Here is a 26,766-nt window from a genome sequence, read left to right as displayed (position 1 = left end):
ATTCAGTATTGCTTACATCATTTTGCAAATTTGAAATAAGCATACAATCTTCTGAAACATTTGAGACATGGAATTCCTTTAAAATTATTTTCTGTATAAAATTCTATTTACCTCTCACTTTTATTTAGTTTTAGAAACAGCTCAGACTACTTAATGACATTCAGGTATTTATTCTAAGAAAAAGCGATGTAACTTTTTGTTACACTATTTGTATTACTCATAAGAAAACCTCACAAACTGATGTTCATTCAATATACATATAGGCACAATTGTGGTAAGCACTGAATAGCAGTCTAATTTGAATTTTAATTTAAAGAAATAGATGAAACAAAAGTATTTATTGATAAAAAAATTTATGCAAATTGCAGAACAAAAAGACACCTTGGCAAGTGACCTACCACATCCTCCTCCTCAAAAGCAGAATAAATGGGTTTGTTTCTGACAGATATTTGTCTAAAATATTTAAACAAAATTTAAGCAAGGGGAATTGCAGAACTCCTATTACAGGACTTTTTTACTTTGCTTACTTCCCAAAACTACTAAACATCCAAAACAAACATCCTCTGCATCAATTAAAGCTAACTATTTTCTGTAGACATGTACATACAAGTTTAACAATATGTAAATTTTTTGCAAAGATGTAATTAATGATGAAAAAAAATGTCATTTACCAACAAAATATTTATGTTTGGAACAGAAAGGCTGAAAATTGCTTTTCACTACTATCTTCTTACTGAATTCTTACCATATCAATTAAAATTTTATCATCAAAATCATAAAAAATTTTTTTTACACTGGACTGTATCTTATAAACATAAGAAAATGCACATTTGTACCCAAACACCTGCCCCATCTCTGAAATCATCAGAGATCTAAACTCAGCTACAGCTTTACCCCCAAGTTTGACAGTAACAACTGCCCCAGAACCAACCTCAGGAATGAGGGTTGTTTTGAAAGCTGGGCTTGCCAAAACCCAGACATATTCATTTAAATACTGCATGACCCTGAAAATTCTCCTTTGACAAAAGACATTATTACAGACCATGTATATGCAGTGTTTACAGTACTCCTAATGAAAAGATCATGTGTCACCTTCTACATGATACCAGAGCTTCCACAGTTCTTCAATTCCACAAGACACTGAAACTTGCCTTTAAATAAAAAGTGGTAACTGAAAAAAAAATTTCCATCCAGAAGTTCAAGGAAGTTCAAAAGTAGTGTTTTATAAAACAAGACTAAAATATAATTAAGGTTTGCAGGTCCTATAGTAAAGTTTTGCTCTTGCCCAAAAAAAAAACCAAATAAACAATCCACTTGTGCACTATAAAACATGAGCATTAGTCAACAGCATGAAAAGCAACTTATATGATTCACAAGCAATTCTGAAGGGTTAAAAATATTGCTTAGGACTAATTCAGTCTTGTTTGGTTCTTTTTTTTTTTTCACTTAAAATAAAATATTTCCAATATATTCTTATAAGAATATTAGTGAAGGAAATTCTAAAGAAAAAGTTTTGCTTTGAGATGAACCTGACTTTGACATTATGGAACCTTGAAAAACTAAGGATGTTAACAATGTTGTTTTGAAAATGTAGGAATGTTTCAACTTCTTCAAAATCATCTTTTTTGATCCAAAATTACTACAGCAAATTTCAGAGTATTTTAGTACTGAAAAGTCACTATAAAAATGTTATAAATGGAATACTTAATGAGTCTGGAATGAAATGTTCAATTCTAGATCACTTTTATTACTACTGATACAGATACACTAAAATTGTGAAAGATTTTCACCATACTTTTGCTTCTTATAGTGGAATAGTTACTATTCCCAACCATGGCAAACTCAATTGAGGACAAAAAAATATAATTTTATCAATCTGGCAAAAAAAAAACCTGCTCAAGCTTATGTTCTCTGAAGTGTTTTCTAAATTATGGGCATTTAGACTGTTTCAAGTCATAACAATGGCCAGAAAAAATATTTAAAGAGAGGAAAAGTAGAATGGTTGGCTCAATTAAAAGACCAGTTAAAGATTATTAAGTTGGATATTTTTATTTTCTCTACAAACTTTATGAACTCTATATAAATATCAAATAGTGGCAACAAACACAAAGAAATAAGCAGAATTTACACATGGAAGGAGAACACAGACAAGACACCTAGGTAATAGAAGAGATGACAAGGTGTCAGCATTTTTTTGTTCTAGAGTTGCTGGAGAGGTTTAAGCTGACTATTTACCTTTGCTTTAGGAAGTGCAAAGCTTTAGGGCCTGCTCAAAAAAGTGTATATACAGATGTATCTGTCTCTCTACCTGTCAGGAGTGAAGACCCAGACATCACTGGGAGTTTTTGAATGGCAAACTCGTTAAAGTGGCAAAATCTTACTAAAGTGATGAAACCCACAATCTTGCTAAATTTTGCCCAATGGAAGATGTCCTAAAGCAATTCCTTAAATGAATGAGTTTTGAAGAAAACTACAGAGCCAATTTTTGCATAATGTCAAACCAAATCTTCCAATTTAAGATGCAAAGGCACTAAGAAATGAACATTTCCCAGCTATATTCTCCCTGTTACTTTGTAGGTAACAGCACAATGCCTGGGATCTGGAAATGAACCTGGTGGGAACAGTTAGTGGTCTTTGAAAAAAATCATCTGCATACCCCTCAACTCATTCCAACCTTCTAGACTTCAGTGCACATTTGCAGTAACATATACTGGGGAATGGATTTAGTTCTTTGGTTTCTAACACTTCTTTGCCTTTTACACATCAAGGATGTAAAGACAATTATGAAGAACTACTAGAATAATGTAAAAAATATTTATTACTGCAGCACTGTAGGTACCTTTGTAAATTCAGCATCTCTACAAAATCCTCAGGTTTCTTATTATGGAGCACAAATGCCTCTTGTGCTAGGCTAGACTTTTGGAAATATGATAGTATAATACAGAAAATAAACTAAAATTCCTAGAAGTTAGTATCATGTATGAAGTACATAGTGTTATATCTACTTGGCCAAAAGGATAAGCAGGCTGAATTTGTGAGCATCTGGCTTTTTAATATCCTAAACTATTTTATAGCAAGCTTTTTCACATTGTATAACCTCCCAGTATGCTCCATCACACTTTCTATTAACATATTTTTCACAAAATCCTTTCTACTGTATTTTAACGTCCTCACATAAGATACTAAAAGTGTTAAATGATGAGCTATATCTAAGCCCCAATAAATCAGTTGAACATATATATTTATATATGCATATTTTACATACTATTTATATATACACCAAATACTAAACATGTTACATGTTATAGTTAGAAAGCCCCAAAGTTTTAAATATATATACACATTCTTTTGTCTTTCTCCCCTTTCACAGACAACTGGAAGAGCTACATAAATAATAAAAATAGGAAATAAACCACACTCTATCTATTATGAAGGGAATATTGTTTTAACAAGATCTATGGAATCACATTATCATTCTATTAGTTCAATAATCTTGATGTTCTTACAAGTTGGAGACAATTATCAAAGCAGGGGATCATTCCTGTATGTAAGGAGCACATTGCTTAATGGGACAGAGGTGTCAAATAAACTACAGAGTCAAAAAAATAACAAATACAGGAGTGGCAATGAATACAGCCTGGAGTGGCAATGAATTTATGTTGGCACACATGATAAGCATGCAGATAAGATTGAGTTTTAAAGTGCTATAATCAGAGTGCTGATTTTGTGAAATTTCTCAGAAACTGAGCTTTTATTTTATTCTCAATCACATTTAAAATCTATACATACTTCCCATTGACAGTGGTTGCAAAGCTCTTTCATTAACTCAGCTTTGCAATGACAAATGTAAGAACACCTCTTCTTTTGAAATCAAATTAATATTTATGGTAATCATTATAAAACAACTTCACCTTTGAGGACATTGGTCCTTAGGGTTTGCACAGATTTCAACTAAACTGCTTCCTTGGAGAAACTTTAGGAATTCTTCTTCATGATTCAGTACATTTCTCCTTAGAACTGGTAGCCAAGCCATCATTTTTTACACCTATTTTTTCATGCATACAGTTTTAGTCAAAAATAATAGATTCTAGGCATGATATTTCTTTTACTACTTCCTTTCTGTGTGCAGATGATAACAGCAGCCACTCCCACCTACATGGCACACTAAAGTTTGAGACAATTCAAGATTTCAGGATAATAAACTGGTTTCAGTACAAATACTTCTTCCAGCTGCTATGCTTTGCTATATATGATTTGACCTCACACTTATTGCAGAGATATTAAAATAACCACACATTTGCTAGAAGATCAGAATTCTAATGACTGTTTAAGCTGACTACAGGTTTACAGTAAAACACTGAGACAGCCCAGTATCAGTCTTTGAATGTCATGTTTGCAAGATGGATGCATGGAGGCAGTTCCACTTCTGCTGGCTTTAGCCTTAACTGCTCATAGGTGTGGCCTTTAATTTCACACAGTTCATGAACAGATACATCCTATGAAACCACATGAAGAGAACAAGCTGCACTTGAACAATCATGTGCTCAGCTAGATGAGGTCATTAAGAAGGTATTACTGAAGCTGCAGAGCTACAATGCAGTATTTACATGTAGAAAAAACCTCGAGATTTTAGGTACAATGTTACATATATATTTAAGTATACGAACAAATAGAAGATTGAGGGATGGCATGGTGATTTAACAGACCAAGGATGCTACTTTATTCAGAAATAATGAATTCAGACATAGGCCAGCTCAGAACTAAATACCAAAGAGTATCTAAGACATCCTCTCTTTTGTAAGTTCCTACCAAGTGCCAGGTTCTTCAGGCTGTCAGCATACAGGACAAGATTTTCTGAATTAATAACTCTTTTTCTATTTTCTTCGGTTTGTCTCCTCATTACAACAGCATGATAACTATTGAAACAAAAATGACTGCTGTATTTGGCACTCTTCAGAAACAAATAGTGGGCAGATGTCCTTAATTCCTTAATTTATACTTCTGGAAGTTGTTACAGAGGCAGTATGTAAAATGTGTTGCCTTTCCCAGCTCCAGCTCCAGCCCCAGATTTATGCAACAGTTAGTGAATGCAGAGCTAAGTTTGGAAATGGATTACCACAATCTGACGTGAAGCAGAACTGAAATGATAAAGCTGATTGAAGAAGGCAAACCTTTCCTTAAAAAAATATTCTCTGAATTCTCCCAGATTTCATCCTTTGCATTAACTAAAACAAGATTATATGTCCAAAATCTTTTTGTACTGCTTCACTTTTTGCAGATTAATCCTGGCTGATAATGAAAACTAGCATCAAGCTAGCTGCAGGTAAAATAAAGTTTGCATGGCCATCAAACTGGCATTTCAAAAGCACAGGATGAGTCTGATACTGTGACATTTAAAAGGCAAGAAATCCCACTTAGATGCTTTATTTGTACTTTGTGTCAATCATGCTACTCAGCACAGAGCAGAAGTGTTGTCAGGAACACTGTCTACATCCTGAGTGAAAAACAAAACTCCAAAAGTGCATGTGAGGGAGAGAAACTATAGAAATGAGGAAAAAATTCACTTACATTTATCCAAGAAGGCTGTCGCTATTACTGTTGAAACTCTGCTATGGGCTGAGGTCACAAGACCCTGTAAGCTAAAATAGAGAAGCTTCAGCTGAGGGTAACTGAAGCTGCAGCACATTAAAATACATTTTAAGGTTATTGGTAATGACTGGAGTTTTAATTTCTTGATCTGTTTTTCCCAAGGCACAAAAAAAAGTGTCTTCTACTTTTTGATCATTTTTCAAGCCTAGAGGGAAGAAATTTTCGGTATCGTCCTCTACCTCCCTGTAAGTGTATGTGTGTTATACACCATACATGACATGAAAAGTATGATGGTTTCCTTGGTGTGAGTTTGGAGTTGCCACATTATTCACAAATGGAGAAACCATACACGATTTATGCAGATTCTCCCAAACAAAACTAGAATAGAATCTTTATACAAAAGCACATCACTATGTATATAGGAAATGTGAATTATATATGGAAAAGCTACTTTTAAAATCTTCAAAAAGGTATTACAATGCACAACAGAGCTTTTTTTCCTTCTATAAAGGTAATTTTAAAGTTATGTAACTCTGAAGAAGTCTGCTAACTCTTATGTCTTAGAAACACCAAAATAACTTTAAAATATTTTTTTAAGCATATCAATACTTTAGTTTGAAAATCTATTGCACCTTAACCTTGCAGGACTTAAATCAAGCGTGTGATCTACTAGGCAGCTAGAACCTACTCCTAACCTATAATATAAAAAACATACTGTTGGCTTCAGTAAGGGGCAAGACACTGAATTTGTGACTAATTTTGGATTAGACATTTTCTCTTCTAGCCCACAAATCTCAATGCATTTGGAAGACTGACATGCAAAATTAAAATTAAAAAAAAAAAAAAAAAGAGAAAATAATGTTGTTGTTTATTGTTAGTGCTAAAAGCAGAGATTTGCAATAATAAAGGAAAAGATACTAGTTCAGTTGAGAGGGTGCATGATTAACAGCCCTGCAGTTTATTATCTGTACTAAGATTGCACATGATAGCTGACTATGTAAATATACATTTGTGGATGTTCACATATAAAAAGACGTGCAGTGTGCAAAAACAAATTTCTAGAGAGTGCCTCACAGGCTTTTCCATAACTGAAATCAACAAAAGATTTCCAAGAACACAAGGAATGGAATGAATCAGAACTACAGAAATCTTGGAACAGTCAAATAATAATAAAAGCACATATATCATATATATTTGATTTATCTTATAGAATGACCAGCTGCCAAGAAGTACAGCAGAGTAGAATCTCTCTGCTTTCTGAGCAAACTTTAAATAAAGAAATTCTCATCACAAAATACAGGCACTTACTGCATTTCTTGAGCAACCCTAATGTTACTTATAATAGATCAGATTTTAAAACAGGAAAGACCTAAGGAACTACCAAGATACTACAATATTTTGATGTACTCAAAGAAATAGTGTACACAGTTGAAGCTAGGAAATCCACTGAAATAGTTAAACATTAGAAAAATTGCTAAAATTTCACTTTAGAAGTCACCATACTCCTAACAAACAAAGTGGTCAAACTTGTAATTTCAAAGATATGCTAAGAATGCAACATGATTCTAAAAAAACCAACCATCGGGAAAAAAAAGGCAAAAATTTCCAACAAAACAATGACTGCTGCGTTTTATATTTTTAATAGAAAAAGACAGCAAGTTATGTGTGAATTCCTCCCAAAGAGTGGGAGAAGTGATGGCTAAGGCATTTGGGATGGAACACTAAATACTTTGTCTTTATCAAGCCCATTTCAGTACTTAGATGACTGATCTAAAGTTTCATGTAGCCCACATAGAATGAGTATTTCCTAGCCTTGATGCTATAGGAAAGAAGCCACATCACCTGAACACAATATCTCAAGTAGAACTAGTAGAACCCCTAATGATAAACACCAAAATTTAAAAAAAAATAAAAAAAAAATAAAAAAAAAATAAAAGCAAACAAACAGAATTAATGTAGGGACGCTGCCATAACACAATACAGACAATCCTAACTGAGTGTGTTTGACTATGTACAGTGTAGTCTAAAATGCTCAGTTTGAAGAGGTAAAACTCAACTGACAATAAATCCAGCTCATTTCATAGGCAATAATTTATTTAGAAGAAATTAAAGAGGAAAAAAAAATAGAAGCAGTAATGGGGCATATCACTCTACCAAATGCAAAAAGTCTGCACTACAATCTGTATCTGAAATAGTCATCTGAAGTAATCAAAGGAGAAAAATAGGCGTTTCTGTGGCACAATTCATTAAATCCTAATTAGATGTCTAAATCAGATTGCATAATTTGTCTCCTACAGCTGTGTTGACTATGTGTTGACAACAATGTGTTGACTAAAAGTGCCTTGACTATGAATGGTGACAAAAGACCCTTGAGCCTGGACTATTAAGGTGAAAGGCAGAGACAAGGTGTAACCTTCTATTGTCTGGTGCAATAAAGCCCTCTTCCAAGAGACCAATTATCTAACATTGACTTCTCCTTAGTATGCACCTGAAGTAGTCATTTGTATTTATGCTAAATAGATGTAAAACCAGACTACTCTGCATTGACTTCACACATTCAGACAGCATCACATAGATGCAATGCCCTAAACTATTTCCAGGCAAACAGCAAAAGTAAAACTGCCAGACACTTGTTTTTCTTCAGGTATGGGAAGGTAACTAATGAAGAGCACTGCTGAAATCCTCAATAATTTTGTTCTATCACCAGATGTATGGGCATACCTATAATACTCTATAGGCTATGTAAACAAACCCATCAACCAACCTACCCTCACATTCACTTCTTTCACTTCACTTTTGAAGAAAAAAAATCTCTGGTGAAATAAAACTATTGAAAATATTAAATCTACATATGCGTGCACACATAAAGAAAAATCAGCCAACATTCATATCATAAAAATTTGAAAAAATCTGCATGATATTTCAGGAAGCCAGAAAGCAGGTTGACTATGATGGTAATAGCTACTCAGGCAAAACTTTAGTTTGACTGAAGTTCCATAAATTAAAAAAGTATATAAAATTAGATGTAGGGGAAATTTAAAATAATAAGTAGCAAAACCATGTTTTTATTGTGAAATAGCTTATAATAAAATTTTCCAATATTATGTACCCTTCAGCTTTACAGAACTCATTAGATTAGATGTGACAGTAGTCTAGGCCTCTTTAGAAATACATATGACAAACTTAGGCAGCCAGCAAAAGAACAATCATGATTTTGATAATCAATTTCAGAACCGAATTGAATTTACAGAAATTATTTGAATGAAAATTAGCTCCCAGCTAGATGGGGGTTGGTACATTTGGTTTAAATTAATCAGGTAGATAAAAATAAAAGAACTGAAACCCCCCCCCCCCAATATTATTTAGTAAATATTTACAGATTAATTCAAATTTATCAACTAGGAAAATTAATCAGAAAGCAGATTGACAGCACCTCACACAACTCAGTGATCACCACAAATCCAGACAATGTATCAGATTTCATCAGAATAGAGGTCATGTTTTAAATGAAGGTAGAATTTGTAATGCATTATTCATCCATCTGAAAATATTACAAGGTGGGATACCTTTTTTATAGTTTATTACCATAGCATATTACAAAATGCATTTGTAAAATAAATGTTTAACTGATGAGTCTATGACAAGTCGTTAGAAAGCATATTATAAGATGCAAATATTGTTAAAATACGTGTGCATGTTTAATGCATGAGTTACAGTCATCAGGCATGGTAAAAACTGTCATAAAATTTAACAAATGATAGTAAGATATTTATAAATGGCATCTAAACATAAAGCATGCACAGAGAAGTAAATGATGCTAAAATTAATTCTTGAATGAAGGCTCTTTTTTATCCTTCTCTTTTTACTCAAACAAATCAAGTTGCATGATTTTTTTTTTGTTTGGAAACTAGTAAGCAATGTCTAAAATAAATTCTTCTTGCTCAGTTTCCAAGGCAGACAGAAACTTCAGCCTTCAGAAGGATTGAAGGATAAAACTGTGAACAGATCTCCATTATCTCAGCACTGATTAGCCTGAACATCTTCAATTTTTTTCCTATGGAGAATAAAATGCACTGGATAAATCTGAATTATTACTTTTACAGACAAAACTTTGGAGGAGGCAAATTGCTGCAACTTTATACTATAACTCTTCGTCTACTCATCAGAAAAAACTTCAACAGAGCAAAGAAGAAAACCTTACTTTTAAATTTTGATAATTTCATTAGTGATACTTAGTGATACTGATTTATATAAGCCTTGTATATGCTTTTTAATTTTTTTTATAATTCAATAACTGTGCAGCAAAACATCTATCAGAGGAAAAAGTATTTATGCCTTTTGGTGTATCTGTAGAATATAAAGAAAGTTCCTCACCAGGATATTTCCCAGCTTATTACAGAAACAAAATTTGTCTTCTTGAAAGAGAAATTTGTGTATCTATCTCCCAGAGTGAAGCTAAATGGCAAACAAGATCCTGAAAATAATGTCTTTATTCCCAAAATCATTAGGTAATAGTCTAGGAAAATAGGAGAAGGGATTGAGTAAGAGAGAGAGAGAGAGAGAGAGAGAGAGAGAGAGAGAGAGGGAGAGAGAGAGAGAGAGAGAGAAGGCAACAAGACAGAGACACCAGTCACACCCTGCAAGCTTTTGTGCCGAGATTTGCTGGTAATGAAAATACTAATAATTATGATACCGAACTTTAATGATTTCACTGTAACTAAATAATGTCATAAATCTCCTTTAAATCTGCCAGCTTTCAGCTGCTGAAGAAGTTGATCTGCATCTTCTGAAACACAGTCAAAGAGCATTAGCTGGATCTCAGAAGTCTGATTCTGTGATACAAATGTTGACATTGTTCTCTCTTAATTTTCTTCAAAGTTTAAGATTAAAGCCTGGAAATAAGACCTAAATACATTCAAGATAGAAACAAAGCACTAATTTTGACAGAAAAAGCAAGGAAAAGACCCAAATTCTACATGTTTTAAAACATAAACTTATTAATCCATAGATTAAACATCTATTTTGAGCTTTTGAATACAAAAGGTTCTTGAGCCTCGCATTGCTGGGAGAATGCAAAAGGGAAGGATCTCAAGATTTTTATTCAGTCTTATCATCTTCCTCTGCCCACCTTTCACAACTCACCTGGAGTGGGCACTCAGAACACAGGCTATTAGGTCCTGACTCAGTATCACCTGTGCTCCTCTGGATATAAATAATGTACTTAGAGGCTGAATTCTGAGCTGATAAGAGATACGCAAAGACAGACCACACTTCAGTCAGAGGACATGGTGCATGCATTGCCAGCTGCAGCTTTACAAAGTTTACCCTAGACTGTTATGAGGAAGTGCAAGTGATGACACACATCTGTGCAACATGTCTGAGAAACAACCTTCCCTTCTCATCCATGGAACTGAGAAGCACTTTCAGTTGAACATGATTTATTTTCCACATTGAAAGCTTTAGTGAAAAAGCTGCCAATGAGAACACAACCCTTTCAAACACAGGGTGCTCCTGCTACCTGCATGTCATAGCTGGGGTAAAGAGTGCATTAAATGCCTCTGAACTCCCCCACCCATGACAGTATTCAGAGAACGTGTGGATAATCTCTTTTTTCTTAAAAGCTGTCACATGCAAGGCTCGCTACAAATTGTTTCTTCAGCTTTTCCAAACATAAAGTAACTTGCAAAGCACAAGAGGCTTTGAAGTCAAGACTAAATCATTCCTTCTTGTGCACGTTTCTTGTTTCCCAAAGATGTGACCATTTGGTAAAACGATTGAGCAATCAGTTCTTGGAAAAGAGTGACTGCCTCAATGTTAAATGGAGGGTCAAGAGGACACTGCTCAGAAGTGTGAAAAATGCTGTGTGGGACACTTCCCCATCCTTCCAGAAATAGTCACTCCTTACACTGCTCCTACTATTTAAATATACTTGTAAAAGTGGACAACGCTCAAATCAATCCAACAGAGGCAAGAAATCCAAATATAAGAGGCAACAAAATGGAACGCATAACAAAATTATTAAATGGTCTCAAGTGACATTGGAAAAATTTAATGAAAATATGAATATAATAAATAAAATTAGCAATAAATAGTTTCTTTTTCATATGTTGGTTTTTTTTCTTCCAGAAGTTATATGAAAAATATACAAAAAGTCAATATATACTGCTGCTGACTTGTTTAATAAAGAAAATGGTCTTACCAGCATCTATACCTGTTGAGCAATTACAAATGCAGGAAATATTAATTAGAAACTTGCAGAAATTTTCCAGTATATTTCTGTAGCTGACATTGCATCCTCCTTTGTTAAGCAGATATGGCAGAATGATTCAACAGAAACAAGGGGAGCCAGCAGTCTGCTGATTCATAGAGAAATTTAGTCAACTGGACAAACTGAAGAATATTTTCAGTTCTAAAGTACTATATATATTAACTAGAATTACTACTCAACCTAACAGGCTTTAAATATAGCTGACATCAGACACTGACAATATGTCTTATTTCAAAACCTGAAATATTTTGTTTCTATTTTTGCTTTCCAATTTTATCTTCATCTTCTTTGCAATTAATTGTTCAGTCAGAACAAGAGGCTTTTATACTGAAGTACTTGGCAGTTTATGTTAGGCACACACATCAAGAAAAGACCCACTATTCTAAATGTGAGCTGTCTGTAGTTTCATAGTTTAATGCTACAGTACATAAGGTGATGAAAGTCAGTGAAAATGTGCATCATACAACACAAACAAAGAAACTGCAGTGTCTTCAGTTTGTAGTCCAGTGTTGTTCAGATTCACAGAATGGTACTGGCACTCTTTGATTGTGCACTTAGAAAAGAAATTTCTCACAGTAAGTAAAATAGGAATTTTCTTGAATTGTAAGTAGAGAGTGAAATGGAAGCCAAGAATTCTATTATTTGGAGAATATTCAATATTTTGTAGTGAATTTCCAGACATCTTGTCTTTGTGTGTTAGCACACATTTTCATTTACATCTTCTGCTAAACTCTTCATTCTGTTGGTAGTTTATGAGTTTCTCACAAACTTATTCCTCAACAAACACAATCGGATGATCAATTACAACTTCTAGCCCAAGGATCTACAGAAGTGCAAAAGTATGTCCTTTAAAGAGTGTCTGCAAGGACAAGGGTTGAGTGTTCAGCTGATTAAAATAAAATTCTTTAGAGAAGAAAGTGTCTCATTTAAAAAGTATGAAATCCTAAAATGAAAGACAGTCCAAGGAAAGAAGATGGTCGGAGAAGCATCAGTAAGACTTTATGTTTTAGGACAAAGATTATACTGAAATAGATAGGTTACTCATGGCAAACAGAAGGCAATACTGTGTCCTTTCTAAAAACAGGACAGTGTCAAGGGATTTTGGGATTGAATCTTTACACTTCATGTCCCTCCTGATTGGACTATAATGGGGTTGCTATGGATTGTATCCAAGAAATCCTGGCATTCATCTTTTATGGTCCTGGCCTATCCTATCTGCTATTAATCTGATAAGATTTACACATTCTTTAATCAAGAACAGAAGATGTTCTGTGGAGTAGAAATCCAGTTTATGCACAAGCACAGGCTACTCTGTAAGTTATTCAGTATTATTCAGTAAGACAGAATATAGAATAAAAAAAAAAATCAACAACCCAGAATAGATACAGTACTTGGAATGCTTGTGATATAACTACTTTTGGCAAATAGGACAAACATTTTTCTCAGACATCTAGTTCAAGCTTTGAAAGACTGGAGTGAAAGGGGTGTAATGCAAAGTCCCATGCTTTTCCATGTTGCACAGCTCAGTTGAAATTCATAAGTCAAGTAAAATCCTTCTCATTTAGACAACTAAATGAGGATCACATTTATGGCAGGAATTGTGCAAAGATATCAACGTACTTGCTCCAGGAAGAAGAGACTTAGATCATGAAAATAAAGCCTTCTATGCATTTATAGAGACTGCAACTAATACAGTACTCCAGGAAAATGAACAATGAAGAGGCTGTGGTGTAATTTGCTCCCAATAAAGTCTAGAGTCATAAAACTGTACAACAAGAAAGAACGGAGAGACTGAGATTAAAGAAGGGAAAAGGCACTATAGAAGTAAGTTAAATATGAAAAGCCTCTACAGACAATCCACAAGAATGTGCATACATATACATATATTAAAAAGATAATTCACTTATCTGTACAGAGACAGCTCTAGTGCAGTTTGGGTGACTGATTTGGGTAAATAACCTGGTATCATGGTCTTGAGGAACCAAAGCTACAACAGTTTTTTCAAATGACAATCTCTTTCTATCCACTAAAGATAAAGGGAGTAAAGAAATTTCACAAACATTAAATCCAATCTTTTTTTCCTAAACTAATAAATTATTATTGGCATTATTAATATTAGAATTTCTGCTAATATTTTTTAGAAACAACTTAAATGACACTTGTAATTAGAATATGCTTTATGTAGAAAATAAATTACTCTGGTTTTGAAATAACAGCTCACTGACAAAAACTATTACATAGAGCAGACTCTCATGCAGATACATATGAACAGATATGAAACCACAATTCTCTGTAGCTTTCTAAGTACAGTTTTGCTTGGAGTTACATAAAGAGACAATGTAGGTCTGAAAGAGCTGGACTACATAATAGAAGTAGAGAGAGGGAGGAAAAAAGTGCTCCTTCTTTAGACTACTGAATGCTACTTTTAGATTAGAATGAAACATCCCAAATTCCACATAACATAATGAGATCACAGACCAAAACAAAATTGGCATTTGTCTGCAGACTTTTCAATTTTTGTAAATCTTGGATTGTTTCTTTTTCCTGAAGACCAAGAAAAGATGTGCTTGTTATAAGATACAGTTTGTTTCCTCTATCACACTGTGATTATGCTTAGAAAAATTGGTGCAAAGCTAGATCATCAGTATAAGCAGTTAAATTACTCCATCAGTATTTATCATATTAACCAAGACTGTCTTTCTTCTACCACTATGGCATTTGCACACTTACTATTCCACTTTGAAATGCCTCAAAGTCATCTCTAATCTTTACAAGGCTAAATAAGTTTTCTGGTTATCTTTAAATTTTGAAACATGTAATATCCTTCATTCCACTTGCCAGCTCATTAATAAATATATTAAACAATGGTATTTAATGTACAGGTCAGGAGGAGACAGAAATGTTAACCTTTTGCCATGCTGAAAACTTACAATATACTCCAATATAGGCATATTATATCTTGTCTCTTGTTTCTAACTTATGATGGAACTTTAACTTTCACCTAGAACTGTTCAGTTTTCTCAATAATCTCTCATGAAGGACTCTGTGGTGAACTGTGTCAAAGGCTTTTTGAATGTCCTTTGAATCATCTCTTTTGGTCTCATTTTAAAAAAAAACAACATTATTTTTGAGACATTTACAAATATTTCTTGCAGACTGATAATACTGGTGTGTTATTAGATGTGTTGGAGGTGTGTGTGGTCTGCTATTTCAGTAAACTGAGGCCACAGAAGAGGAGCATGGTTTGCCCCATGAAAGTGCAGACTACAAAAAACAGCTGAATCAATAATGCAGAAAAATATTTTTCCAGTTGGAATGAAGAACTTCAATGCTCATGGTAAATCACACAGGTGGTGGAAGACTTGGAAGCAGCAGCAGCAGCAGTAACATGGAATCACTGCAAGTGCACAAAGGCTCCCTGGGAGTCACTGCAAGTGCACAAAGGCTCCCATGATGCTGACCAGGACCATGCTGTCAGCACTGCACAGACACTGAGGAGATGACAGTCCTGTGTAAGACAAGAGATGACAGTGACAGACTGATAGGAAATACCTGTCATGACAGCAGGCAATATATGCGTCTAAGCTCTCTATACATAGACTGGAGAAGTCTGAATGACTGACTTGGAGGAGGATAATGAGGTACTTCACAGTCATTACAGGCAGCACAGGAGAAAGTACAATAGGGCTTATCTGAAAATCAAAAAGTAGAAAATTAATGGCACTTTTTTTCCTACTTTATGAGGAATAATGGGTATCGTGAAGTCAGACGGTGAAGGACTATAAAACTGAAAACAAACAGCCTGTATTTGATGCTTTGAAGGGGAAAGACACAGAGAGAGATGTTGAGAAAACCTTTGCAGAACACTGGGAGCAATGAGCTGAAAAGAGGCCAGTTGTGGTACATGAAATATGGAGAACCTGCATGAGAGTTTGAGCTCAGTGCACAGCTTAAGAAGCTGTACCTTAGTGTGGATGAGAAGGATAGGAAAGATACCCAAATTCCAGATGTTTGTTTCAATCTTAAGACAACTAACATGCTGATAGAGTTGAGAGTGATGAAGAAAAATTGTGAAATTGGAAAGATTATTCCTGTTGGCCCTGAAGTTAATGTCTAAGCATACACAGGCTGGTATGAGAAAGATGGGATGAGTTGTATCTGCATGGACTTTGAGTTTTTTGGTTAAAAATTTGTTTGGTTGGTTGCTTTGGGGTGGTTTCTTTTCTGGTTTGGTTGCGTTTTTTTCTGTTTTTTTGTTTAGTGTTTTCACAGAGTAAATGGTATCTGGAGTGCAAATCACAAAGATGATGATTAGAGTTCTCATTTTTATCAGCTATAATGACACTTCTCTGATGAAAATGGCAAAGAAACATTTAGAAGGATAAAAATAAAACTAGGAAAGTGTAGGATGGAGCTGGGAGAAGAGAAACTCCCTACAATTAGTGAGATTAGCACACCCACTGAGCTCACACACTGGCTAAGGGATGAAGAAGTTAATGTCTGAGCAAAAGAAGTCAATTAAAGAAAGAAGCAGCTTCAACTATGAAATTTTTAACAATATTTTTGCTTTTATAATGAAATAAATTTTATCTTTTCATACTGTTTTTTGTGGCAATTCCCTTATCACAGCAGAAATATTTTAATTTTCTTAAAAACAAAAGAAGTCCAGGAGAAGGGTACAGTTGACAAAATTTGTTGCTATTTATTAGTGTCACTTCCAGATCAGCCAAATACTGAGTGCTAAAAAGTGAGAGAATCTGCCATATCCAAGAGCCTGTCCTTGGACACTTGCTGTGAAGAGCCACCTTAATTTGCAATGGGTGAACAGGTTATGCATAAAAGAAGACAGACTTTTTTTCTTGTCAGCTGCTCAGTATGAAGTGTTAGTTTCTCAGCAGACAACAGAACTAAGTTGCCAGTGATCCTTGAAGCTAAAAGTTCCCATTTGCAAGTACAGAACAGAGCTTTTTTACCAGCACCATCTGAGAGAAATACCATTTAAATGTCTCCAAAACAGTTACTGACCTATGGAGTTTGGATTATGGAGCTGGCAAAGTATTTGGTGGTGAAACCTAACGACTCTTTCTTTTGTACAAACATGTATTTAAACACCTATCAAACAGATTCTTAGTATCCTGCTTAGTGGTCAAGAAATACAGCAACTGTTGAGAACAGGAACTGAATTACACTTCTTTTTTGGAGAGTGGAGGACAACATGTATTTATTGCTTTGCCAATGATATGTGATGATATTTAAAATCTATACAACTGCTCTAATACATCACCCAGCTTTATATGCTTGCTATTTCGTAGTGCTATATCAAAGCTATTCTAATGCAGCTGAAATGAAATGTGGGAACACTATTAACACAAATCGTGGCATATTGTTTAGATTTTTGTCTTTTTTTTTTTTTTTTTTTAGTGACTGTCCCAACAAACAAAACTGACCAACAAATCAATCAAAACCATGGTAAAGTTCACGTCTGTGCTAAGCATAAACAAGAATTAATGAAAAGTGCATTGTACACAATGCAGAGCTAATTTCAGTGTCAGTTTTAAATGAAAACTCAAATGGCTCTAAAGCATTTCAAGAATGAGCAAAAGCCTAGTGACAGAAACAAATAATCAATAACCCATAAGCCCTTACTTCTATGTTTCCTAGATGTGGAAAGCAGTATATCATTTAGGGGACTTAAAATGGGTCTTGCAGATGTTGAAGAATCTGTGATTCATAAAATAACTAAGATAAAATCTAAATCCTATATAGATTAGTCTGTAGACTTTTTTTTCCTGATTAATACTGTTTTTTCTTTAATTTTACTACTTGTCATTGCTACTACTTCAGCATTATGTTTTGACCCTAAATGCTAAGATTCTTGATATTTTTATTGTAACAATCACTGCTTATTTTATAATTGAAGCATTTCAGTATTTCAGCTGGCATTCTAAACCACATCTTAGATAAACACTTATACTGCTTCCAGCCTACATTTTTCTAAAATCACCTTGCTTTCTCAACTAGTTGGGGAACTCTTTCAAAACAATAAATGGAGGGAGCAGATAACCAAAGTTCATAGGAGGCATGCAGCTCAACACATTCTTCTCTGTGCACTGTCTGAGCTATCAGCCTGTTCAGCAATATAGTTCCAAGTCAACACAAAAAAGTCAAAACTGAATATTAACTGAGCAAAGGCTACACATTATTACATTCCATAACTTCAAACTGCATATAAGCAACTGATTTATCTTATATTAAAACAAAGCAAAAAAAGTGATTGAGTTTCATCCAGAAAAGCTATGGAAATTAACAACAGATGAAATGCAATATTCATTAAAACCATCATTGTATTGAAATTTCTTAATTTTTAAAGAAATATTAAACTTATGAATATTTTAAATTTTAGAACAGCCAAAAACCATCTGTTCTTTTCACTATATATTGGACAGTATTTGTGTTTTATTAATTCACATTATGTGATTGACAGCACTAAGGCATGTTTGTACCACACAAGGATGGAGACAGGCTCAGATGATTACAGGGGTAGATGTGGATTCCTGTTTACAGCTGATACTGTAAGCTGAAGAAAAAAAGTTAATTCATATGAGAAAAGGTTGCTGGTCAACCTCAGATACCTCCCTTCTCTATTCTATAGAGAATAGAGAATTCTACATCTTCTTCAGGTATTCTACAGAGATCTCCTATCAATAACATACCAAATGCTCCTCATTATCAGCTTCTATTAATTCATTTGTTGGTTTCCACAAAAATAAAAAGAAGGGAAAAAACCCAAACTAATGCACCAGATATTCAGCCATAGAACATGATTTGAAAAGAAGAAGAAAAATTTATTAAGTAACTAATAAAGCTAGTTATAATTTAGCAAAATATATTTTTAGGTAGGTAAGTTTCTAATAATCAAAGAAATGTAGCTGTATCCAAAGACCAGAACATGAAAAAAATGTTCGTATTGGATACAAAAATAATCTTCAAATGATATAATTGGATAAAAATCACTGCTTGCTTGATATAAATTACATTGCTGACAATAAAGTGCATTTGAGAGAAAAGAAATCACTTTGCCAACAAGCAATGATTTTTATTTGCAGCAGGAGGGAGAATCCTCTGGAAAAGCACTCCATTGAATTTTTTGTTGTTGCAGTCTGTGCTTGAGCTGGCTGTTCAGGGAAACTGTTCTCAAATATTGTACTGACACAAAATGAAATGCTGACAAAAACTTGTGCACAGTGTGATATTCCTTACCTGAGACAGACTGTGAGCTAACACAGGGAGGACATTTGAAATAATGGACTAGGTCGTCCCTGGACTTAAAAAGGCAGAATTAGGGAAACTCTGTGCTGATTTTTTCCACTAAATGGTTTGCTGAGGGTCTTGTGCAAAAGTATTATCTAAGTTTACAGCACAAGAACACACATATGAAATTTTTAAATGTATCTCTCCTCTTGTTGCAGACTTCAAAGAAGACAATCTTCTCAAAAAGACTCAAAAAGCAGCGCCATTTATGAGAAAAAAAAGGATGAGGAACTCTGTATAAAGAATGTATTGTAGAACCTCAGAAACCTCACTTACCTTGTGATTTTTAAAAACTTGCCTTTATATACATGCAAATGGTACTTCCAGAATTACAGCTTATTTGTATTTTGTAACACAGATATTGAAGGGACTTCATGTACATTTTTAATACATTTTCTGCAGTCCAAAATGAGAATTCTCCTTTTTAATATAACTTCCACTTCTACAAAAAATTAACAAAATTGAAACTTTACAAAAACCAAAGCTAAACATGTAAAGAATGTCTCTAAGACTCCCAATGAAGCTGCTTGTAATGTTAAATAAAGACAAGCATCTCTAGGCAAATCTTCTACCAAATAATAATAATAAAAAGAAAAAAACCATGCTTTAAATGCTATCTTTAACCTCAGAGACATTCTTCACATGAACATCCACATTTTCTATTAAATTGCTACTTTTAGACAGTACTCTGTGTAGTATGATCCTCTTAATCCACAATTCAGGATTGATAATCATTCTTTCCTTTGTACATTTCTAGGGATCTGTTGAAATGCTTGACTGCCTAAACTACAGTAATTTCCTTTATGCAGTTGTAAATTAAATTTTGTAGAAGTGGAGAGTGATTTAAAAAAAATATATTTCCTTTTAAGAAACAATACAGCAAAGAAAATTCAAGAGGTAGAGACATTCGTAGCTCCGCAGTTACACAGGGAGACAGAACAAAACAAGAAGTGACAATTTTACAATTGTATTATATGTACTTTCCTCACCCAAGCTGACATAAAATGTAGGATATTTTACATAAACACAGAGCTTATGTTGTTTTTATCTTGGAATACTTCTTTCTCATCTTTTGAGTATACCAATAAAGAACTTTGACTGATTTATAAATATTTCTCCCTGCTTATCCGTCACTTTCTTCAGAAAAACACCATTTGTTTACTTTATATTCTGTCAGTTCAAATGGTGCCAAAGTGACTAAGTCCAGTAAAATAAATAATACATTCCTTGGAAAAACCACATGACCAAAAATTAAACTTGAATAAAATAAGCTGAAGGAATTAAAACCAAACCAACCCCCCCCACAAAAAATGTTCATTAGCAAGCACTGAAAGGAAAAAAAAAAGATCACAATTCTAGACAAAAACTTAGAGAATGTAGCAACTATAATTACTAGCAATATTATACAATGTAATTGAAGTATATATATAGAAAAATTGAGTTTTAAAGTACCTCTTTATCACTTAATGATCTACCCATAGAAGGCCTTACTCTACCAAATATTATTACAGATGAGGAACACCAAACTGGTAGCAGTCCATCAAAGATGCTGCAAATAATGATTTGGACTCTGACAATTTTCCAGATAAAAGTTCTGCTTTAGATATTTTTTCATGCAGATTTTGGAAATGAGTATATAAAATTTCATTTCTAGTTTGATCTGTGCTTCACACATTTGTGTGGATGTTTATAAGGAGGTCCAGCAACTAGATATGCTGAGACTCTGATGTTCTAAACCAAAACCAAACATAAGTCATTGCTTATTCACCATGTATACCTTGTCTTTATGACCTGGTTATTCTTGATAGAGCTGAACAAGATCTTTCAAAGAGATGGCAATGAAACCACCAAGGGCTGTAATTTGAGTTGCAGCTTCTCCCCAGTACAAATGAAACTAGTCCCTATTTCACAACACATTACACAGAGATAGTGGTTGAAATCAGGCTAACAACTTACACTGATGCCATGTTTTTATGTAGTTTTCTTGAAATATGAATGGAGGAATAAAAATTCGTTATTCTTTTATTTCTAAAAATTTTTTTTGTAATCTGAACTCTCCCTTACAGGTCCTAGAAAACAGAGTTGTTCAATTTCTGCATTTTCAAATGCACCTTGACAGTGAAAGAGCATATCATAATAATAATAAAAAAGTAGATTTAGATAGGAAAAAAAAAGATAAATGGATCTATCAGGTAATTCCACATTTTTCTAGCAGCAATATATAAACCATGAGCTAGCTAAGCAAATACTAAGTTCATTTATTTTCACATGGAAACTTCGTCCAGTTGTCAAACTGATCAGCTTCAGAGTTCCACCATGCCATTGGATTCCTTTCAACTTTGTATAGATCCTGAAGGATCATCAGTTTGGAAAGCTAATATGGGAAAGTAACAATGTTTGAAGAGCCTCTTTTCTACTTCACTATAAAATAATAAACCCCCCCCCAAATTTAAAAAGGTCAGCTATTATTTTCATTTGAACAGCAGTGCTAAATGTCAAAGTGGTTGGCATTAAGTAAGCTTGTAAAGTGACTATTTAAAGCACCCATGTATGTGCCAGTATAAGCACTTGAGACAGATAATCTGAAAGAACAGAGAACAAAGTACTTGATTGATTTAGTATGAAGACTTCTGAAAAACCCCTCCTTCAAGGATTCAGTTATAATCCCACAGATACAATAATTAAATGCACTTCAATTGAAGTTGATCTGGCGCCGATATATTCTTGTACAAGGTGGCTTTGCACTCGACTATTGTGCAAAAAACTAGTATTTGCCCTTAAATAATTTTCCTGCATGAAGTAATAGCATTTCTATTTTACAGATGGCAAAACTGAATCACAGAATGGCTTGCTCAAAATTATTTGTCGTATTAGCAGCACTGGACAACAAAATTCAGAAGAGAAATCCACTTGGTCAGTATGTGGCTCTCTGAGTGCTGAGCTGTTCAGTTTTAGACAAGCAAAGTGAAAAAGGTGACAAACTTTAATTGTTAAAATACTCCAGGATTCATGTAACTGTTTTTTATAAGAGTAATGGGAATATTCATATATTAAAAATAAAGAATATCTCAAGAGCTTGTTAAATCAGCACTACACGGATGCACGGATTCAAGTTCTGTGCATCCAGTACAAAACTGAAACACAGAACTCAGATTTATTTAATGTAACTATAGACTGGAAACTATAGGCCCAACCACTAAGTAAGTATCACAAATTAGTTAAGGGGACAAAAACCAAACTATTTCCCTTTTTGTTTCTTCTTTTAAATACATACTATCCAAAAAATTCTATTCTGTGGGTAAACAGACACAAATTGCAGTGCCTAAAGTACAAATAATAAGCACTTTCAACTTCACTGAAACCTAAAGGAGCTGAAGGTTCTCATCTTTCTCATCTCCATGATAGATTGTGCCCTTTAGAACTATGTGAAGCAGCATGGTGGAAAAGAAAATTAGAAATCAAAGCAAGGCATAAAAAATTCTGAGCACCTTTACAAAGGGCAGGTACCTGCACTCTGGTCCCATTTGTGTATTTCCGTGAGTCCAATATAACTCTACTGGTTTCCGCAATACTTGTAGCTAAAATAAAATGGTTATATCCAGATTGCTATGACACCTGCAAGGCATGGATGAGGATGAGAGACCACTTGCTCGAGATTAATTGCCTCATGTGCTCTGGGCCTGCTTTCCTAGGTTTGGGTGTGAACCTAACAGAGAGGATAGGAAGACGATAAAAATATTTTCTAACCCCAACATACTTAAACAAAAATAACCTACTCTAACTGGAATTTCATATCAGAAAATAGCAAACATACTTCCATGTAAATTATTTTGTCAACAGCATGGTAGCATCCTTGCTAACCTTATATGGCACCAGTGAATAATTAGATACACAGGGGTGTGACTCCAATTGAAGGTGTTGGCATCGTAGCACTCTGTGAAAATATTAACTATGAGGTTAACTCCAATTTTCTCTTCTTTAATTAAATGCACATGGTACTAATGAGGTAACCTACTGTTCCTTGATAGCACTAATTAGCTAAGAGGAGAGCACACTCTCACACTGCAATTTAAACCTAAAAATAAGGTTGAAATATGCTAATTGCAGGCAATTTAAAACAGTACAAGTTGTAGAACTAGTCATAATAAGGAAAACTGACTGTTTTACAGCTCTGCAGCTGTAACTTTGGTTAAAATGAAAACACCCCATATAATTTCAGAACAATTTAACAAAATATCCACCAGCCTCCTCAAAAATTGTTATTTAATTCAGAGTGTACAATACTAATTAAAACAAAAAACAAAACCCAAAATCTATAATTTTATTTATCTAGAAAAAGATAAAAAATGTCTGATAAATATGATCAAAATCTGACCGAGTCTGTGAAGAAAAATATCCTTTTTAAAGCCTAACTTGTAGCCATTATTTTCCTAAACTCTCCTCAGTTTCATCTGTAGAGGTGTTGAGCAGCTGCAGCTTACACTGATGTTGATGGAGTCCTGGATACTCAGCTGAAAGTCTGGCCTTAAAATTAGACTCCTGAATGGGGGAACAAAAAGGAATAAGGGAACATGTTTTCTTAAGAGAAAGTAGATTTTAAAGAACAAATGTGTGATTCTGTGTAAACTTTGAAGTTCATGTTCTTTATATGGTAACTGTGGTTCAGCTTAGTCAGTGAGCTGCAAATGAAGCTGCATAGCACATTAACTTGTAACACCATTTTCTAATTCCTTGCTTTAAAGCTTCAGCTGTTGAGTAAAGAGAAGATGGACAATTGGTCTTTTACTATAGAAGTGATTTTGCTGACTAATGCATGGAGGGACAGTGACCTGGGCTTTGGCAGAGAAAGATCACTTATTTTTTTCTCTTAGTATTTTTTTCTCCTTTAAAGAGAAAGAGTAGGAATGCAAAGAAGATAAAAGGATTACAAGATAGTGATCGTTCAATAAGACAAAAATTGGAGATCTTAACTGAATATAGGTATAGGAAAATCTTGAACTGAATAAAAATGGCATCTCTCACACAATAAAAATGTTTTATCTTATTTTCTGAGTTGCTAAAGAAAACAAACACTGAAGAAAGTAATAATAAATGTTGGCATTCCAGAAAGAGAGCAAAATAATTTCATGCGTATTTATAGATATGAATGCATGCTGACATCATATAATCAGCAGATTTCCATTAGGCACAATGAATTATCAAAAAAAAAGTTATAAGTTATTTGACTTGCCTTTTTTTTAATTTTTTTAATTTTTTTTTAAATTTTAAGCAATTATATATGCCTACAGTTTATTTTTCAGGTGTTCAAAATTAAATTCTCTTTTAGGATTGTTAGATCAATGCTGTGGTGGGGTCTACCTCCCTAGTCAATGAAGCTATGCTACACAAAAGTCCATGAAATGCCCATTTCACATTTCCTGAAGCATTATTATGACCAATAGATTTTCATCAAGGACCACAGCTATCATACACTACAAGAAAAGTGCAAGAGTAATCAAAAGTGTCACAAATGTCTCATTTGCCAGGTGATTCTTAACAGTATCAGAGAATCTGTACAGTAGTATTCACAGGTTACATGAGTGGATGGACTATTTTCAACTGCAAAGGAGAGTAAAAGACCTAAAAGGGCACTCACCAGTCTTAGCTGGGCATCAGATTCATCCTGATTCCAAGTCAGGTACTGATTTAATTTTGCACATGTGAGTAAGATTAATTAAATGATAATATAGATGTTGAGGCAACTACCAGTCTGTGCACCTCAAGTTATGCCATCTCTTGTCAATGTCAATTTCAAAAAGCAAAATGTCATCCCCTTCTGAACCCAAAATTTCTCTCCAAGAGAAAACAAACACCACGACCTTTGCAAGTAAACAGCAATGGTCCTGACTTAGGCAATGATATAAATGAGATACAAATATGTTCAGATCCAGTTCTACTTACATGATTTGTTGTGTAGCCCAGAAAATTGATGATATTTCACATATAATAAATGTTAAAAAGATATTAGTAATGAACGTAACTGAAAGGCACTTTTTGTCTTTTTATTTACTATTATTTGCTCATGTATTCAGGCTTTTTCTTCCTAATCTCAAAAGACTTCCCTTAGAACTCTGTGAAAACTTTAATAGAGACAAGATGGCTTGAGCCATCTGTTTTAAAGCAGTTTCTACAGGGTGATAAAATCACAGTTCCCCAAATCACACAGTATTTGTGCAGCAATGTCCAAGTTGCATCTTTATTTCTGAGATAGAAGAATAACTAAGGTGAATTCTAAGCAATACTGGAAGGTACCCATATTGCACAGCATGAATGACATTTCTGCATGCAAACATCTCCAACAACAACCAGTCAAGTGGAAGTAAAAACTTTTCTAACTGCAAAGATAATTAGCCCCACAATAGCTTCCTACTGAAATGATGCATATAATTCAAATTGATTAGAAAAAGAGGTTGCTGTTTTATCTGGTTCACAGTTCTACTGTAAAGTGATAGAGCCAAACTAACCCTAAAAAAAGCTTTACCATCTTCAGCATACATAATGAAGTTACTGCAAATCTTTTCATTCTTAAATAGTTTGTATTCCATTAAGAGCATTCTAATAAGTGAATGAAAGATTTCATAGGAAGCTAACAGGCTGTGAAGCAAACAGTTACCAGTTAAGCACAATGGAAATGAATGCAATTTTAAACCATTTGCTATAGGATGAAGCCACCTTTCAAACATAGAGTTATTCTCCTTCTTGAGGGATGCTTTAGAAAAACATATCTCTCATGTATTAAGAATTGCTTTCTTTAAACTTCTTGCATTTATCTTTTAGGTTGTTCACACAAGTTACCAAGTTGAGCTTTGATGATTATAAATAGTAAGAAATTTGTAAGAAATTTGTTGCCATTTTGTTCTGCACTGAATCCAGTAACTATAGATTTTGCTGTTTTTGCTGAAACATATCCAGAAATCAAAACTGAATTTTCTTTTTGTTCTGGCAATAAATAGGAAACCCCACGTGAGCCATGGCCGTAGGAATCATTAAAGGAAGACAACCTTGTTCTAAACTTGTTTGCCCAGTGGCCAGCTGTTGGCAGCCAGTGCCCTCAGCCTCTGCTTCCTGAGACACATGGATTTTCTCAATTGTTTGGCCCAGATTCCCAGTCGAAAGCACCCCACCTCAGTTCCACATATGCAACTTACCTCACTGACAGCATATATAAAACTGTCTTGTATATGCAGACAAAACCCAAGCACCTAGTGTTTCCTCTTAACAGCATATAAATTACTATTAAACCACACCATACGAAAAAGATATAATGAAGAAAATACACTAGTACATAGATTAATAGGGCTCTTAGATTTTTGTCCTGGGTAACGTTTGTTAACTAGGTCCATACAGCAAGAAAATAAAAAGTTCCCATCATTTCTTTATTTCAGCCATCCTTTGAAACCAAATCTCTCTGATCTAAAAATAACACAAAACTCAGCTGATCATTTATATATCTATAGATACTAGCAAAATGAGGTAAATAATACTTAAAAATATATATTTAACTCAGGGACCCAGTTTATGATTGCTTAAATAGAATTGGTCTTGCAAAATAAAATCCT

The 26,766-nt window shown here is 34.1% G+C and overlaps 1 protein-coding gene across 10 annotated transcripts in view; it reads right to left on the bottom strand.

Moving 5' to 3' along the window:
- The window catches only part of FOXP2 (forkhead box P2), a 389,384-nt gene that overhangs the window by 76,368 nt on the left and 286,250 nt on the right, over positions 1-26,766 (bottom strand). Inside the window, exon 2 of one of the 10 annotated variants that reach the window (XM_056516339.1) lies at positions 5,569-5,639. The exons of the other annotated variants lie outside the window; for them this stretch is intronic. The gene's annotated coding sequence lies outside the window, so the exon portion shown is untranslated. The remainder of the gene's footprint in view (positions 1-5,568; positions 5,640-26,766) is intronic. 10 annotated transcript variants of the gene reach the window in all.

The sequence above is a fragment of the Oenanthe melanoleuca genome, chromosome 1A (genome assembly GCF_029582105.1).
Source record: "Oenanthe melanoleuca isolate GR-GAL-2019-014 chromosome 1A, OMel1.0, whole genome shotgun sequence".
Lineage (NCBI taxonomy): Eukaryota > Metazoa > Chordata > Aves > Passeriformes > Muscicapidae > Oenanthe > Oenanthe melanoleuca.
The sequence above is the reverse complement of the archived record's forward strand: the minus strand, read 5'-3'. Positions and strand labels throughout refer to the sequence as shown.